This window comes from Ranitomeya imitator, chromosome 1 (genome assembly GCF_032444005.1).
Source record: "Ranitomeya imitator isolate aRanImi1 chromosome 1, aRanImi1.pri, whole genome shotgun sequence".
In the NCBI taxonomy this organism is placed as follows: Eukaryota; Metazoa; Chordata; class Amphibia; order Anura; family Dendrobatidae; genus Ranitomeya; species Ranitomeya imitator.
Genome location: NC_091282.1, coordinates 246,392,647 through 246,411,441, shown reverse-complemented (window position 1 = coordinate 246,411,441; position 18,795 = coordinate 246,392,647).

Sequence of the window (18,795 nt, the reverse complement as noted above, 5' to 3'; positions counted from 1 at the left end):
ATGTCACCTATTGAAAAACATTGGTCCGAGTGCAATCCGATTTTTTATCGGATTGCACTCGTCCGTTTTTCTCACAAGTGGAAAGGGGCCCTAAATGTGATCCCAAACGTTATGTAAAATGTTCCTAACAGATTCAACTCAATCCACAAAAGAGCAAGACCTGTAGCCAGTTTGTGAATAACTGGATGTACTCAGCTGTGACACAGATGTGCTGCTGCTCTCTCTCTTCAGTTGTATGTACAATAGGTACAAAAAGTATTCAAACTCCTTTACATTTTTCACACTGTTTCATTTCAGCCATTTGGTAAATTCATAAAAGTTTATATTTTTTTTCACATTAATTTACACTCTGCACCCCATCTTGACTGAAAAAAAAGAAATGTAGTAAGTTTTGCAAATTTTATAAATAAGAAAAACTGAAATATCACATGGTCATAAGTATTGACCCTTTGCTCAGACACCCATATTTAAGTCACATGCTGTCCATTTCCTTGAGATCCTCCTAAAGATGGTTCTACTCCTTCATTGGAGTCCAGCTGTGTTTAATTAAACTGATAGGACTTGATTTGGAAAGGCACACACCTGTCTATATAAGACCTCACAGTGCATGTCAGACCAAATGAGAATCATGAGGTCAAAGGAACTGGCCTAGGAGCTCAGAGACAGAATTGTGGCAAGGCACAGATCTGGCCAAGGTTACAACAGAATTTCTGTAGTACTCAAGGCAGTGGCGTAGCTAGAGCTTTTGCCGCCCGGGGCTGTTCCCGAGTTTGGCGCCCCCCCCCCCCCCCATGCGTGGACGGAACTCCGCCCCCACCTCCCCGCACCTTACAATGGGGCAGCGGATGCGCCGGAGACATGCATCCGCTGCCTCCGTTGTGCAAAGCGTTAAACGCTAGCGTCGGAATCTCTCCCCGACGCATTGCGACGGGGAGATTCCGACGCCAGTGTGAAAGTAGCCAGCCTAAGGCTACTTTCACACTGGCGTTTTTTTTAATACGTCGCAATGCGTCGTTTAGGGGAAAAAACGCATCCTGCAAAGTTGTTTGCAGGATGCGGTTTTGCCCCATAGAGTAACATTAGCGACGCATTGCGACGTACGGTATTGACACACGTCGCAACCGTCGTGCGACGGTTGTGCCGTGTTGTGGCGGACCGCCGGGAGCAAAAAACGTTAAATGTAACGTTTTTTGCTGCCGACGGACCGCTTTTTCAGACTGTTCATGCGTGGCCAGAACTCTCCGCCCCCACCTCCCCGCACCTCACAATGGGGCAGCGGATGCGTCGGAGAAATGCACCCGCTGCACCCGTTGTGCGGCGCATCAAACGCTAGCGTCGGAATCTCGGCCCGATGCAATGCGACGGGCCGAATCCGACGCTAGTGTGAAAGTAGCCTTAGTGTTGCACTGGTCACAACATACAATATACATTTAGACAGTACCATAAGGAAGTGGTACATAAACCCTAGATGCCTGGCCCTCTCTAAAGTCACAAACCAATATTAAATTCCACATAAAAACTGTGCTTAAAAATACCTGTTAGGGACTGCAGCTGCGCAGCATGCCTGAGAGTCTGCTGCTCTGAATGAATCTGATCCGAATCTGATGTGATCTGTAGCTGCCTGCTGCTGCTGTGCATGCAGAGATCCCCAGGACCCCAGCGCAGCGAGTCTGCCTCTGATGATCTGACTGAATGAATCTTCTGATCCGATTCGAATCCGATGTGATGTGATCTGTTACTGTAGCTGCTGCTGCTGTGCAGCCAGTCAGAGATCCCCAGCGTTAGCCTTCCTGGAATCGCTGCAGTGGCAGCCGCCTCAGGAGATGTGAAAGTGAAAGTTAAAGTGAAAGTTAGGGCCGGCGGGTAATAATAAGATGCGAACACATGGGCACACGGCTTCAAGAAAATGGCCGCCGCGATCTCCAGCTGCATCCCGCGGCCATTTTCCTGAAGCCCCGGGAAGCACTACCATCATCTGCGCACGCGCGGCCTCCGTAAGATGGCCGCCGCCGCCCCACCAACAAATGGTATAGCGCAGATAGCGCTCTCTCTCTCATCTTCTTCTTCAGCCAGCGCCGGCCCACCCCCCGCATTGTGCCGCCCGGGGCGGCCCGTCCCCCCCTTCCTACGCCACTGACTCAAGGTTCTTAAGAGCACAGTGGCCTCCATAATCCTTAAATGGAAGAAGTTTGGGACCACCAGAAGTCTTCGTAGACCTGACCGTCCAGCCAAACTGCGCAACCGTGGGAGAAGAGCCTTGGTGAGAGAGGTAAAGAAGAACCCAAAGATCACTGTGGCTGAGCTCCAGAGATGCAGTAGGGAGATGGGAGAAAGTTCCACAAAGTCAACTATCACTGCAGCCCTCCACCAGTCAGACCTTTATGGCAGAGTGACCTGACGGAACCTCTTCTCAGTGCAAGACATATGAAAGCCTGCATAGTTTGCTAAAAAACAAATGCAGGACCCCCAGACTATGAGAAATAAGATTCTCTAGTCTGATAAGACGAAGATAGACCTTTTTCGTGATAATTCTAAGCTGTATGTGTGGAGAAAACCAGGCACTGCTCAATATAATCCCAACATTCAAACATGGTGGTCGCAGCATCATGCTATGGGGGTGTTTTTCTGATTCAGGGACAGGACGACTGGTTGTCATTGTAGGACTTTAGAAATACCCTGGTTTAGGGAAAGAGGGGGAAAAAAAAAAAAGAGACAAGTGCGGCGCTTCCTCTGAGCGTAATACGTTTTTACCAACAAGTTAAAAACATTTCTTTTATTTGTAGTTATGCTCACCTTCTATCGGTAAGAAATGCACGTTGAGATTCTCAAGGAATCAATTCTTTAGGCAACTCTTCTTCGTATGTTGTATAATCCAATAAGGTGTGCAGCTCACTTTGGAGAACTATGTGTTGATCCTGCTTCAGATCCACATAAGTGGCAATTTCAAAGAGAAAAAAAAAAAAAAAACTCCAAGTAAATGTGGCGCTAAGCACCTACGGATTTTTTGAATTCATCCACTTCAAGTGAAAAATGTTAAAAAATTCATTTATTTTCTCAAAATAAAAAAATAAAGTATATTTGTAAATTTTTTGAAAAAACAGTACAACGCGTTTCGGCTGCTATTTTTACAGTGCAGCCTTCATCAGGTAGTAAAAAAACAAAAAGAACAAACAATACAATAAGCACTATAAAATGATCATTTTATAGTGCTTATTGTATTGTTTGTTCTTTTTGTTTTTTTACTACCTGATGAAGGCTGCACTGTAAAAATAGCAGCGGAAACGCGTTGTACTGTTTTTTAAAAAAATTTACAAATATATTTTATTTTTTTATTTTGAGAAAATAAATGAATTTTTTAACATTTTTCACTTGAAGTGGATGAATTCAAAAAATCCGTAGGTGCTTAGCGCCACATTTACTTGGAGTTTTTTTTTTTCTCTTTGAAATTGTCATTGTAGGAAACATGAATGTGTCCAAGTAAAAAGATATCCTGGATGAAAACCTCTTCCAGAGAGCTCTGGACCTCAGACTTGGCCGAGGTTCATCTTCCAACAAGACAATGACCCTAAGGGCTCATACCCATTTGTGCAAGAAACAAATGAGTGCAATCAGATAAAAAATTGGATTGCACTCGGACCAATGTTATTGAATGAGTTACATCTCATCTGCTATTTTTTTTTTATTTCAGCTGAAATCAGACTTGAGAAAAAAATCACAGCATGCTGCGAATCTCAGACGAGACTCGCCAATGCGAGTCAATAGATGAGAAAAAAACGCACATCACTCGCACCATGCGAGCGCTGTCTGATTTTTACGCACCGGTGTCCATTGAAAAGCGTGTAATTCATATGCTGCTACTGTAAAAATCACACTGACAGGTTATAATAGAAAAGATAGAATATACATATACACATAGAATATATATATACATGTGACACAGATTATATATATATATATATATATATATATATATATAAACAGAGATAGACAGAAGAAAAGCAGGTAATTAACCCCTTTCTGACCTCGGACGGGATAGTACGTCCGAGGTCAGATCCCCTGCTTTGATGCGGGCTCCGGCGGTGAGCCCGCATCAAAGCCGGGACATGTCAGCTGTTTTGAACAGCTGACATGTGCCCGTAATAGGCGCGAGCAGAATCGCGATCTGCCCGCGCCTATTAACTAGTTAAATGCCACTGTCAAACGCAGACAGCAGCATTTAACTACCGCTTCCGGCCGGGTGGCCGGAAATGACGTCATCGCCGACCCCCGTCACATGATCGGGGGTCGGCGATGCTTCAGAATTGTAACCATAGAGGTCTGTGAGACCTCTATGGTTACTGATCACCGGCAGCTGTGAGCGCCACCCTGTGGTCGGCGCTCACAGCACACCTGATTTTCAGCTACATAGCAACAAACAGCAGATCGCTGCTATGTAGCAGAGGCGATCATGCTGTGCCTGCTTCTAGCCTCCCATGGAGGCTATTGAAGCATGGCAAAAGTGAAAAAAAAAAGTTAAAAAAATGTGAAAAAAATAAAAAAAAATATAAAAGTTTAAATCACCCCCCTTTCGCCCCAATCAAAATAAATCAATAAAAAAAATTTCAAATCTACGCATATTTGGTATCGCCGCGCTCAGAATCGCCCGATCTATCAACTAAAAAAAACATTAACCTGATCGCTAAACAGCGTAGCGAGAAAAAAATTTGAAACGCCAGAATTACTTTTTTTGGTCGCCGTGACAATGCATTAAAATTCAATAACGGGCGATCAAAAGAACGTATTTGCACCAAAATGCTATCATTAAAAACGTCATCTCGGCACGCAAAAAATAAGCCCTCAACCGACCCCAGATCATGAAAAATGGAGACGCTACGGGTATCGGAAAATGGCGCAATTTTTTTTTTTTTTTAGTAAAGTTTGGAATTTATTTTCACCACTTAGGTAAAAAATAACCTAGTCATTTTAGGTGTCTATGAACTCGTAATGACCTGGAGAATCATAATGGCAGGTCAGTTTTAGCATTTAGTGAACCTAGCAAAAAAGCCAAACAAAAAAACAAGTGTGGGATTGCACTTTTTTTGCAATTTCACCGCACTTGGAATTTTTTTCCCGTTTTCTAGTACACAACATGCTAAAACCAATGATGTCGTTCAAAAGTACAACTCGTCCCGCAAAAAATAAGCCCTCACATGGCCAAATTGACGGAAAAATAAAAGTTATGGCTCTGGGAAGGAGAGGAGTGAAAAAGGAACACGGAAAAACGAAAAATCCCAAGGTCATGAAGGGGTTAATTTGCCGGTTTCAGTAAAAATCACTGCAGGAGCTGACAGGATAGAAGAGATGGATTACATACAGTAAATACATGTAGGTCGATATATAGATGTCCGGGACAAATACAATTAGTACAGTGTGTGCGCTAATTACTGGACATGTATTTAATAAACTATTTTTTTTTTTAAAAATGGTGTGGGCTCCCACAGTTTTCAAAACCAGTGACTGGGGGCAGATGTTTATAGCCTGGGAAGGAGATAATACCCATGGAGCTTCCCAGGCTATTAATATCAGCTCATAGATATATACTTAGCCTTTACTGGCTATTAAAATAGGGTCCCCCTATAATTAGTAACCAGCAAAGGCTATGCAGACAGCTGCGGGCTGATATTAATAGCCTAGGAAGGGACCATTAATATTGCCCCCCCCCCTCCCGGCTTAAAACATCAGCACTCAGCTGCCCCAGAAAAGGCACATCTGTAAGATGCACCAATTCCAGCACTTAGCCTTGCTCTTCCCACTTGCCCTGTAGTGGTGGCAAGTGGGGTAATAGTTGTGGGGTTGATGTCACCTTTGAATTGAAAGGTGATATCAAGCCGGTTTAGTAATGGAGAGGTGTCAATAAGATACCTATCCATTACTAATCCTATAGTTGGTAAATGGTTAAATAAAGACACAGCCAGAATAAAGTATTTTAATTAAATAAAACACTGAACACAGTTTGACGATTTTATTGTTACTGCTAATCCATGCGACACCCTCAATCTCCTGTAATAAATGAAAAAATAACAAACTAACAATATACCATACCTGTCCGGCGTTCATTCCCACACCGTAATCCATATCTAGGGGATATACAGTTTACAACTGTGATCGGTGCTAATGCGACTGTCACAGCTGTAAACCACTGATGAATGAATGAGAAACAGCCGGCAGCAGCATCAGTGACTAATGCTGACGTCACTGATGCTGCACTGACTCACAGCTTGACCAGCGGTGAAATCCTGAGCGTGGGAAAATGAACTGGCAAATGGGGTGCAGAGTGTACATTAACGTGAAAAAAAAAGAACTTTTTTGAATTTACCAAATGGCTGCAATGACACAGAGTGAAAAATTTATAGGGGTCTGAATACTTTCCGTGCCCACTGTATGTGTAGAGTGAAGCCAGTGCTGATTGGCTAGAGGGATCACATAACGTAACGCTGGTACATGGTCCAAGTAGGAATTGGAGGAGTGTATACATTTTATTATTTTAAAAGGGGGAAACATTTGGATTGATAAGAGGTTGTCTAAGTAGTATACATCCCCTTTAAAGTGATTATCCAACACATTTAAGCAAGTGGGGTAACAAGTAAAACAAAATTCGACACGACCTGTCAGTGTTCTACGATTTGAGTTGAGAACTTTTATTTTATATGGGCTATTGAATTTTGTGTACCAAAGCTGCTTTTCATCCCAGCCTGGCCCTGAATCACCCCCATTATCTGAATGCAAGTAATAGTGTGAACTTGCGCTAATTGTGCAGTAACCCATTGTCGTCTGCTCCATCCTGTCTTCCAGCACGAGGTTAGAAATGCTCCAGCTCCATATCTGGCTCCATGGCTTGATCATAGATGCTGAATCCTGATTCCAAAGAAAATCCCGCCAACCCAAGATTGTGAAAGAAACGAAGAAAACACTTTTATTGGATGTTAAATCGACCAAATTTTATAACAAATCACATTATTATTTCATTCAGTGTATGAAATTTAGAATCAGGCAATTGCTATGAAAAAGACAGTGAAAATGGCACAACCCCCGACTCACGAAGAATCATCCTTCAGCACTCAGGAGAGGAAAACCCCTGTGGAGGAAACCTCTAGGGAATCATGGCTGGAGGACTGCCCTTCCCTTGGGCTTAGAAGGTTAATGCCGAACTGTAACAGAAAATTGTACCAGCATTTGTACATTGTTTCATATTTACAGTGAGACATAACATACATCCACCATAGATATGATAGCAGTGACATCTCATAGTCACACAGGTTACACATTACATCAACAGAAAACAGACAGTAATGGAGGTCAAAGCCGTGCCCTGTACAAGCGCTGTATGGAGAAGCCTAATGCGACCTCTCCAGGCAGTACATATAAAGGAGAAGGTGGCTAGTACCAGACATGAGGGAGATCTGGCTGCAACATCTGTCACCTGTTATGAAAGGCAATTCAGAATCACAATGGACATGGAGGTCAGAGCACATACAGTGAACTGACAATAACCCAAAATAATAGAACGAGCTCTGAGACGTGGGAACTCTGCAGACCGCAATCCCTAAGCCTATCAAACCACACTAAAGGTAGCCGTGGAGCGCTCCTGACCAGAACCTAGGCGCCTCGTCACAGCCTGAGAAACTAGCTAATCCTGAAGATAAAAAAATAAGCCTACCTTGCCTCAGAGAAATTCCCCAAAGAAAAAGGCAGCCCCCCACATATAATGACTGTGAGTAAGATGAAAACACAAACATAGAGATGAAACAGATTTAGCAAAGTGAGGCCCGACTAGCTGAACAGAACGAGGATAGGGAAGATAACTTTGCGGTCAGCACAAAAACCTATAAAAAACCACGCAGAGGGGACAAAAAGACCCTCCGCACCGACTAACGGTATGGAGGTGGTCCCTCTGCGTCTCAGAGCTTCCAGCAGGCGAGAAAAACCAATAAAGCAAGCTGGACAGAAAAATAGCAACAAAATAACATAAGCGAAACTTAGCTTTGCAGAGCAGCAGGCCACAGGAATGATCCAGGGAAAAAACAAGTCCCACACTGAAACATTGACAGGAAGCATAGATCAAAGCATCAGGTGGAGTTAAGTAGAGAAGAAGCCAACGAGCTCACCAGATCACCTGAGGGAGGAAACTCAGAAGCTGCAGTACCACTTTCCTCCACAAACGGAAGATCCCAGAGAGAATCAGCCGAAGTACCACTTGTGACCACAGGAGTGAACTCTGCCACAGAATTCACAACAGTACCCCCCCTTGAGGAGGGGTCACCGAACCCTCACCAGAGCCCCCAGGCCGACCAGTATGAGCCACATGAAAGGCACGAACAAGATCGGGAGCATGGACATCAGAGGCAAAAACCCAGGAATTATCCTCCTGAGCATAACCCTTCCATTTAACCAGATACTGGAGTTTCCGTCTTGAAACACGAGAATCCAAAATCTTCTCCACAATATACTCCAATTCCCCCTCCACCAAAACTGGGGCAGGAGGCTCAACAGATGGAACCATAGGTGCCACGTATCTCCGCAACAATGACCTATGAAATACGTTATGTATGGAAAAAGAATCTGGAAGGGTCAGACGAAAAGACACAGGATTAAGAACCTCAGAAATCCTATACGGACCAATAAAACGAGGTTTAAACTTAGGAGAGGAAACCTTCATAGGAATATGACGAGAAGATAACCAAACCAGATCCCCAACACGAAGTCGGGGACCCACACGGCGTCTGCGATTAGCGAAACGTTGAGCCTTCTCCTGGGACAAGGTCAAATTGTCCACTACCTGAGTCCAAATCTGCTGCAACCTGTCCACCACAGTATCCACACCAGGACAGTCCGAAGACTCAACCTGTCCAGAAGAGAAAAGAGGATGGAACCCAGAATTGCAGAAAAACGGTGAAACCAAGGTAGCCGAGCTGGCCCGATTATTAAGGGCGAACTCAGCCAAAGGCAAAAAGGACACCCAGTCATCCTGATCAGCAGAAACAAAGCACCTCAGATATGTTTCCAAGGTCTGATTGGTTCGCTCGGTCTGGCCATTAGTCTGAGGATGGAAAGCCGAGGAAAAAGACAAGTCAATGCCCATCCTACCACAAAAGGCTCGCCAAAACCTCGAAACAAACTGGGAACCTCTGTCAGAAACAATATTCTCTGGAATGCCATGCAAACGAACCACATGCTGGTAGAACAAAGGCACCAAATCAGAGGAGGAAGGCAATTTAGTTAAGGGTACCAGATGGACCATCTTTGAAAAGCGATCACAGACCACCCAAATGACTGACATCTTTTGAGAAACGGGAAGGTCAGAAATAAAATCCATAGAGATATGTGTCCAAGGCCTCTTCGGGACCGGCAAGGGCAAAAGCAACCCACTGGCACGAGAACAGCAGAGCTTAGCCCGAGCACAAATCCCACAGGACTGCACAAAAGCACGCACATCCCGCGACAGAGAGGGCCACCAAAAGGATCTAGCCACTAACTCTCTGGTACCAAAGATTCCAGGATGACCAGCCAACACCGAACAATGAAGTTCAGAGATAACTCTATTCGTCCACCTATCAGGGACAAACAGTTTCTCCGCTGGGCAACGATCAGGTTTATTAGCCTGAAATTTTTGCAGCACCCGCCGCAAATCAGGGGAGATGGCAGACACAATTACTCCTTCCTTGAGGATACCCGCCGGCTCAGATAAACCCGGAGAGTCGGGTACAAAACTCCTAGACAGAGCATCCGCCTTCACATTTTTAGAGCCCGGAAGGTACGAAATCACAAAGTCAAAACGGGCGAAAAACAACGACCAACGAGCTTGTCTAGGATTCAAGCGCTTGGCAGACTCGAGATAAGTCAAGTTCTTATGATCAGTCAATACCACCACGCGATGCTTAGCTCCTTCAAGCCAATGACGCCACTCCTCGAATGCCCACTTCATGGCCAGCAACTCTCGGTTGCCCACATCATAATTACGCTCAGCAGGCGAAAACTTCCTGGAAAAGAAAGCGCATGGTTTCATCACTGAGCAACCAGAACCTCTCTGCGACAAAACAGCCCCTGCTCCAATCTCAGAAGCATCAACCTCGACCTGGAACGGAAGAGAAACATCTGGTTGACACAACACAGGGGCAGAAGAAAAACAACACTTCAACTCTTGAAAAGCTTCCACAGCAGCAGAAGACCAATTGACCACATCAGCACCCTTCTTGGTCAAATCGGTCAATGGTTTAGCAATACTAGAAAAATTGCAGATGAAGCGACGATAAAAATTAGCAAAGCCCAGGAACTTTTGCAGACTTTTTAGAGATGTCGGCTGAGTCCAATCATGGATGGCTTGGACCTTAACAGGATCCATCTCGATAGTAGAAGGGGAAAAGATGAAGCCCAAAAATGAAACCTTCTGCACACCAAAGAGACACTTTGATCCCTTCACAAACAAAGAATTAGTACGCAGGACCTGAAAAACCGTTCTGACCTGCTTCACATGAGACTCCCAATCATCCGAGAAGATCAAAATGTCATCCAAGTACACAATCAGGAATTTATCCAGGTACTCTCGGAAGATGTCATGCATAAAGGACTGAAACACTGATGGAGCATTGGCAAGTCCGAACGGCATCACGAGATACTCAAAATGACCCTCGGGCGTATTAAATGCAGTTTTCCATTCATCACCTTGCTTAATTCACACCAGATTATATGCACCACGAAGATCTATCTTTGTGAACCAACTAGCCCCCTTAATCCGAGCAAACAGATCAGATAACAATGGCAAGGGGTACTGAAATTTAACCGTGATCTTATTAAGAAGGCGGTAATCTATACAAGGTCTCAGCGAACCATCCTTCTTGGCTACAAAAAAGAACCCTGCTCCTAATGGCGACGATGACGGGCGAATATGCCCCTTCTCCAGGGATTCCTTCACATAACTGCGCATAGCTGTGTGCTCAGGCACGGACAAATTAAACAATCGACCTTTTGGGAATTTACTACCAGGAATCAAATTGATAGCACAATCACAATCCCTATGCGTAGGTAGGGTATTGGACTTGGGCTCATCAAATACATCCCGGTAATCAGACAAGAACTCTGGGACCTCAGAAGGAGTGGATGACGAAATTGACAGAAATGGAACATCACCATGTACCGCCTGACAACCCCAGCTGGACACCGACATGGATTTCCAATCTAATACTGGATTATGGGCTTGTAGCCATGGCAACCCCAACACGACCACATCATGCAGATTATGCAACACCAGAAAGCGAATAACCTCCTGATGTGCAGGAGCCATGCACATGGTCAGCTGGGTCCAGTATTGAGGCTTATTCTTGGCCAAAGGCGTAGCATCAATTCCTCTCAATGGAATAGGACACTGCAAGGGCTCCAAGAAAAACCCCCAAAACGCTTAGTATATTCCAAGTCCATCAAATTCAGGGCAGCGCCTGAATCCACAAATGCCATGACAGAATATGATGACAAAAAGCAGATCAAGGTAACGGACAGAAGAAATTTTGACTGTACAGTACCAATGGTGGCAGACCTAGCAAACCGCTTAGTGCGCTTAGGACAATCAGAGATAGCATGAGTGGAATCACCACAGTAGAAACACAGACCATTCAGACGTCTATGTTCTTGCCGTTCAACTCTGGTCAAGGTCCTATCACACTGCATAGGCTCAGGTTTAAGCTCAGGTAATACCGCCAAATGGTGCACAGGTTTACGCTCACGCAAGCGTCGACCGATCTGAATGGCCAAAGACATAGACTCATTCAAACCAGCAGGCATAGGAAATCCCACCATGACATCCTTAAGGGCTTCAGAGAGACCCTTTCTGAATATTGCTGCCAGCGCAGATTCATTCCATTTAGTGAGCACTGACCACTTTCTAAATTTCTGACAATATACCTCTATCTCATCCTGAGCCTGACAAAGAGCCAGCAAATTTTTTTCTGCCTGATCCACTGAATTAGGCTCATCGTACAGCAACCCAAGCGCCAGGAAAAACGCATCGATATTACTCAATGCAGGATCTCCTGACGCAAGAGAAAACGCCCAGTCCTGAGGGTCGCCGCGCAAAAAAGAGATGACGATCCTAACCTGTTGAATTGGGTCACCAGAAGAGCGAGGTTTCAAAGCCAGAAATAGTTTACAATTATTTTTGAAACTCAGAAATTTAGTTCTATCTCCAAAAAACAAATCTGGAATAGGAATTCTCGGTTCAAGCAAAGAATTCTAGACCACAAAATCTTGAATATTTTGAACTCTTGCCGTGAGCTGATCCACACATGAAGACAGACCTTTAATGTCCATTGCTACACCTGTGTCCTGAACCACCCAAATGTCTAGGGGAAAAAAAAGACAAAACACAGTGCAAAGAAAAAAAAAATGGTCTCAGAACTTCTTTTTTCCCTCTATTGAGAATCATTAGCACTTTTGGCTTCCTGTACTGTTATGAAAGGCAATTCAGAATCACAATGGACATGGAGGTCAGAGCACATACAGTGAACTGACAATAACCCAAAATAATAGAACGAGCTCTGAGACGTGGGAACTCTGCAGACCGCAATCCCTAAGCCTATCAAACCACACTAAAGGTAGCCGTGGAGCGCTCCTGACCAGAACCTAGGCGCCTCGTCACAGCCTGAGAAACTAGCTAATCCTGAAGATAGAAAAATAAGCCTACCTTGCCTCAGAGAAATTCCCCAAAGGAAAAGGCAGCCCCCCACATATAATGACTGTGAGTAAGATGAAAACACAAACATAGAGATGAAACAGATTTAGCAAAGTGAGGCCCGACTAGCTGAACAGAACGAGGATAGGGAAGATAACTTTGCGGTCAGCACAAAAACCTATAAAAAACCACGCAGAGGGGACAAAAAGACCCTCCGCACCGACTAACGGTACGGAGGTGGTCCCTCTGCGTCTCAGAGCTTCCAGCAGGCGAGAAAAACCAATAAAGCAAGCTGGACAGAAAAATAGCAACAAAATAACATAAGCAAAACTTAGCTTTGCAGAGCAGCAGGCCACAGGAATGATCCAGGGAAAAAACAAGTCCCACACTGAAACATTGACAGGAAGCATAGATCAAAGCATCAGGTGGAGTTAAGTAGAGAAGAAGCTAACGAGCTCACCAGATCACCTGAGGGAGGAAACTCAGAAGCTGCAGTACCACTTTCCTCCACAAACGGAAGATCCCAGAGAGAATCAGCCGAAGTACCACTTGTGACCACAGGAGTGAACTCTGCCACAGAATTCACAACAGTCACCCCATTGATCGCTTGGATTAGTTTGATTTAGCTGGCTAGGTGGTATGGCTGATCTGGCTAGCTAGGCGGTGTGGCTGATATGGTTGGCTAGGCGGTATCCCCTTCCTCCCTTGCAGATTGTCGAGTGATGAAGCTCCAGATCTCCAGCCACATCAAGTACTGCTCCTCATATGGCTGAATGACCTGTGGTTAAGGAATCTTCTTTTACATCTATGCTATATGTGTTTATGACATCAGCATAGTTGCTGTAGTTACCACAGGTGTTTATTACTGAAGCCTCATTGGCTGGAAAGTCCCTCGCAGTGTTGCAAAAAAAATAACTCTTGCGTGACTGGCATTGTGCTCTTCTCCAGAAGTCTGTAAAATAAACTTGTCAATAAGCAAGGCCATTATCAGTATTACATTTTAAAGTTGCCTTAACCAAAGCCTAATTAGTGAACATAGCTACAGATGTAATATGTAACAAGCACAATAATTCCCTTAGGCCTACTAAATGCATAAAGGCACAATTTGAGTACAGAGCAGTCCCACAGAGAAAGGATGATACAGAGGATAATGTAGTTAGATAAAGAATATTTCATCCAAAGGTGTCCAACTTCAATAAAAACAGTCCATTAGAAAAGCAATTTCTGTTTATTAATTTTATGATAAAAGGGGTGACAAACTTTAAAGTAAATTCTTCAAAACTTTCAACTATGATTAAATAAACTATGATTAAAATGATTGGCCATTTTCTGTTTATTATTGAAGAATGTGTTTGAAATGATGATGAGGCACTTACTACTATGGATTTTCTTGCATTTTGGCACTAAATATTAAATATGAGAAATAGAAATATAGGCTTGTACTATTTCTCCACTATCTGTGGACGGGGAGCACTCACTTGGCCGGATGTTGGCCAAGCATACGCTGGGACACTCAGGGTTAAAGCAAAAGTCCATTCGGTTTATTAATACGCAGCATAAACCGCTCAGGTACTTGGTAACATGATGCACCCTGTGCACCGTCCGCCCCCCGTTCGGCTTTACAATACGGTCCTCGCTAAGCCTTGGTGCGCCTAACATGGATTAGTGTCAGCTAACTGTCCATGATGACCGCACAGGTTCCCGTATACCTCATCCTCAGAGACGTCCTCTCCGAAGGTATACCACAGGCCTCCTCTCCCTGGCTCAGCCTAACCAGCACTAAATATGCACATACACACAGCCTCCATCTTGGGTGCCTAGACATACCCTGTTGGGTGGGGTATGTAGGTGACTGGACCCACCTACCTCTCCAAGTCACCTGGAAATCTTCCCAATGTATAGTGACCTACAGCAGATCTGCTGAGCAAAACAAGCCCAGGCTTCCATCACAGGGCCACCTACCTCTGTGATACATACCACCCATTAACCACATGGCCACCCACCATACCACAGGCTATTCTGTATTTCTGCAGTCAATGCTTTTTAATCATATCACAAACACATTGGGTAACAATAACCAGAGAGATCACAGCCCTTTACATAAAAGCTTCATAACACGTTCCCTTCCCACTAAACATTTCTCTAAGTAAATCTAATTTTCATAAGAATCATTAAGTTAAATCCTTTTGTCAGTTACGTAAAGTGCAAACTGAAAAGAAACAAACAAATAACCAATCAATACAACGAAAATAAGGTCATTTTGTGAGGTCAGAAAAACATGATATAAAAACAACAAAGTATTGCACATGATCTAAGGAACTGAACCATAATAATGAAAACAAATTTACATAAATCTAGGAACAAATAATAGTGCACAGAGACTTCCGGGAGGCGGAGCTGTAAGATGGCCGCGTTTAAATCGAGCTCCCCGACGGCAGATCATAATCTATTGCCATCTCACTGCCAACTTTATCAGGTGACGGGGTTAAGGCTCGGGAAAGGATGCCAAGCATCGGATCTAGCTCTCCGGGGATCCCGCAGGAACCAGGCGCGGGCAGAGCTGAAAAGTGCACAGCCTCACGGACGGAGATGGCAACTGTAGGCCGCCTCGGCGCACACAACAAAATCTCCTCGGGCCACGAGGTATGAGGATGAAGGAAGCTTAGTACCGGAGGAGCACGGAGAAGCGGCGATTGCCATTAAGGAGCACGTACCCAAGTAACAATAAAGGCGGGAAGCGGTGAGTGCGGGGCTGCAGGCTGATGCAAATTGGTGGCGCGGCCTATGAGATTTGGGAGCGGCGGGGCTGGAGCACGCGAGCTGTACCCATCTCTGTAAGCTCATAGCCTAGAGGAATTATATAGCACAGAGGAAAGGATAATGGTGCTGGACAATAAACCCTGCACTACTCAGTGCCTTTGTTCAGACATTACAGATTAGCACACGGTTCTCACCTTGGGAAATGCTGCCCCCCTGCTGGATTTTTGGTGTTGCCTTGTTATAATAGTGGTGCACAATTAACTCTGTCTGATCTGTGACTTAGTTCTCTTACAACAGGCCGGCACTCAAATCAGACCTTGGATAGCGCTGCCCCCTGCTGGATTCGGATGTTGCCTTACACTGATAGTATGTGTCATGCTGCTGCAGTACAGTATAACGCAACCTCCACCAGAGGGAGCTTGAGAGGGAAGCGAGACTGCGTACACAGAGAAGCACCACAGAGCAGCAGCACAGGCGCCACCACGTGGCGAGAGAGTGGTAAGACAAGCAGAGTCAAAATACAATCAGAGGCAGAATTACCAAAAGGGATAAGCAGTAAACATGGTCAGGAACAAGCCAGGAGGTTCAGCAGCAGTCAGAAGCAGATAAGATAAAAAGTCATAAGGCAGAAGCGAGTCCGAATACGAGCCAAATTAGGAGCCAGAGAATCAAACAGACAAACAGGAAAACACTGGGAAAAGGGCAGGCAGAGGGAGTCAACAGACACGGGGCAAGTCAGGGATCACAGCAGGACAAATAAAGAGCTAGCAGAGTCAGGTTCAGCAGGATGTATGGGAGCTAAATAGCAAACCTGAACCCAGAATGAGGCAGAGCAAAGTTAACCCTTGACATGATCCGCCCGGAAAAAGGGCAGACAGGATTAAACCCTGGAACGGATCATGACAGTATGTATAATTAACTCTGCATTATTAAAGGGACACTGTCACCTGAATTTGGAGGGAACAATCTTCAGCCATGGAGGCGGGGTTTTGGGGTTTTTGATTCACCCTTTCCTTACCTGCTGGCTGCATGCTGGCTGCAATATTGGATTGAAGTTCATTCTCTGTCCTCCGTAGTACATGCCTGCACAAGGCAATCTTACCTGTCACAGTCGTGTACTATGGAGGACAGAGAATGAACTTCAATCCAATATTGCAGCCAGCATGCAGCCAGCGGGTAAGGAAAGGGTGAATCAAAAACTCCAAAACCCCGCCTCCATGGCTGAAAATTGTTCCCTCCAAATTCAGGTGACAGTGTCCCTTTAACTGGAAGAACATACACTGTTGTGGGGCAATCCCTATACTTTTTGGCAGGAGAACATATAGTGCCTCCCAGGACAGCTTCTTTACTATAGGTGCGGAGTGCTCGATTTTTTTAATGATTTTTTCAATTATCTTTTCAATGTGAGTGGAATCTATAATATAACGCTGGGAGCGTCACTCTGTCCGAAGCCTTTATAGACTGCGCAGGCGCAAGCGCCGGCGCAGTCTGGGCCTCACAGAGTGACGCTCCCGGGAGATCGTGGTATGCGTTCACACTGAACGCACACCGCGATCTCCAACAGAGAAGCAGGGACCGCCAGGAGGGTGAGTATCGGCCATATTCACCTGTCCTCCGTTCCACCGCTGAGCGCCACCATCTTCCCGGTCTTCGGCCTGTGACCTTCAGTTCAGAGGGCGCGATGACGCGCTTAATGCGCGCCGGCGCCGCCCTCTGACTGAACGGTCACAGCCAGGAGACCGGGAAGATGGCGGCGCCCAGCGGTGGAACAAAGGACAGGTGAATATAGTAAGTGCTGGGGGGCCTGAGCTGGCGGCGATACCGGCACCTGACCCCCACAGCGCACCGGTGTCCCCGCCTGCTCAGGCCCCCGGATGGGTGCAGCACATGACAGGATGGGGACGCAGAATGGGTGCAGCACATGACAGGATGGGGACGCAGGATGGGTGCAGCACATACCAGGATGGGGACGCAGGATGGGTGCAGCACATGACAGGATGGGGGCGCAGGATGGGTGCAGCACATGACAGGATGGGGACGCAGGATGGGTGCAGCACATACCAGGATAGGGACGCAGGATGGGGGCAGCATATGACAGGATGGGGACGCAGGATGGGGACGCAGGATGGGTGCAGCACATACCAGTATGGGGACGCAGGATGGGTGCAGCACATGACAGGATGGGGGCGCAGGATGGGTGCAGCACATGACAGGATGGGGACGCAGGATGGGTGCAGCACATGACAGGATGGGGACGCAGGATGGGTGCAGCACGACAGGATGGGGACGCAGGATGGGTGCAGCACATGACAGGATGGGGACGCAGGATGGGTGCAGCATATGACAGGATGGGGACGCAGGATGGGTGCAGGACATACCAGGATGGGGACACAGGATGGGTGCAGCACATGACAGGATGGGGACGCAGGATGGGTGCAGCACATGACAGGATGGGGACGCAGGATGGGTGCAGCACATGACAGGATGGGGACGCAGGATGGGTGCAGCACATGACAGGATGGGGACGCAGGATGGGTGCAGCACATGACAGGATGGGGACGCAGGATGGGTGCAGCACATGACAGGATGGGGACGCAGGATGGGTGCAGCACATGACAGGATGGGGACGCAGGATGGGTGCAGCACATACCAGGATGGGGACGCAGGATGGGTGCAGCATATGACAGGATGGGGACGCAGGATGGGTGCAGGACATACCAGGATGGGGACACAGGATGGGTGCAGCACATGACAGGATGGGGACGCAGGATGGGTGCAGCACATGACAGGATGGGGACGCAGGATGGGTGCAGCACATGACAGGATGGGGACGCAGGATGGGTGCAGCACATGACAGGATGGGGACGCAGGATGGGTGCAGCACATGACAGGATGGGGACGCAGGATGGGTGCAGCACATGACAGGATGGGGACGCAGGATGGGTGCAGCACATGACAGGATGGGGACGCAGGATGGGTGCAGCACATACCAGGATGGGGACGCAGGATGGGTGCAGCATATGACAGGATGGGGACGCAGGATGGGTGCAGGACATACCAGGATGGGGACACAGGATGGGTGCAGCACATGACAGGATGGGGACGCAGGATGGGTGCAGCACATGACAGGATGGGGACGCAGGATGGGTGCAGCACATGACAGGATGGGGACGCAGGATGGGTGCAGCACATACCAGGATGGGGACGCAGGATGGGTGCAGCACATGACAGGATGGGGACGCAGGATGGGGACGCAGGATGGGTGCAGCACATACCAGGATGGGGATGCAGGATGGGTGCAGCACATGACAGGATGGGGGCGCAGGATGGGTGCAGCA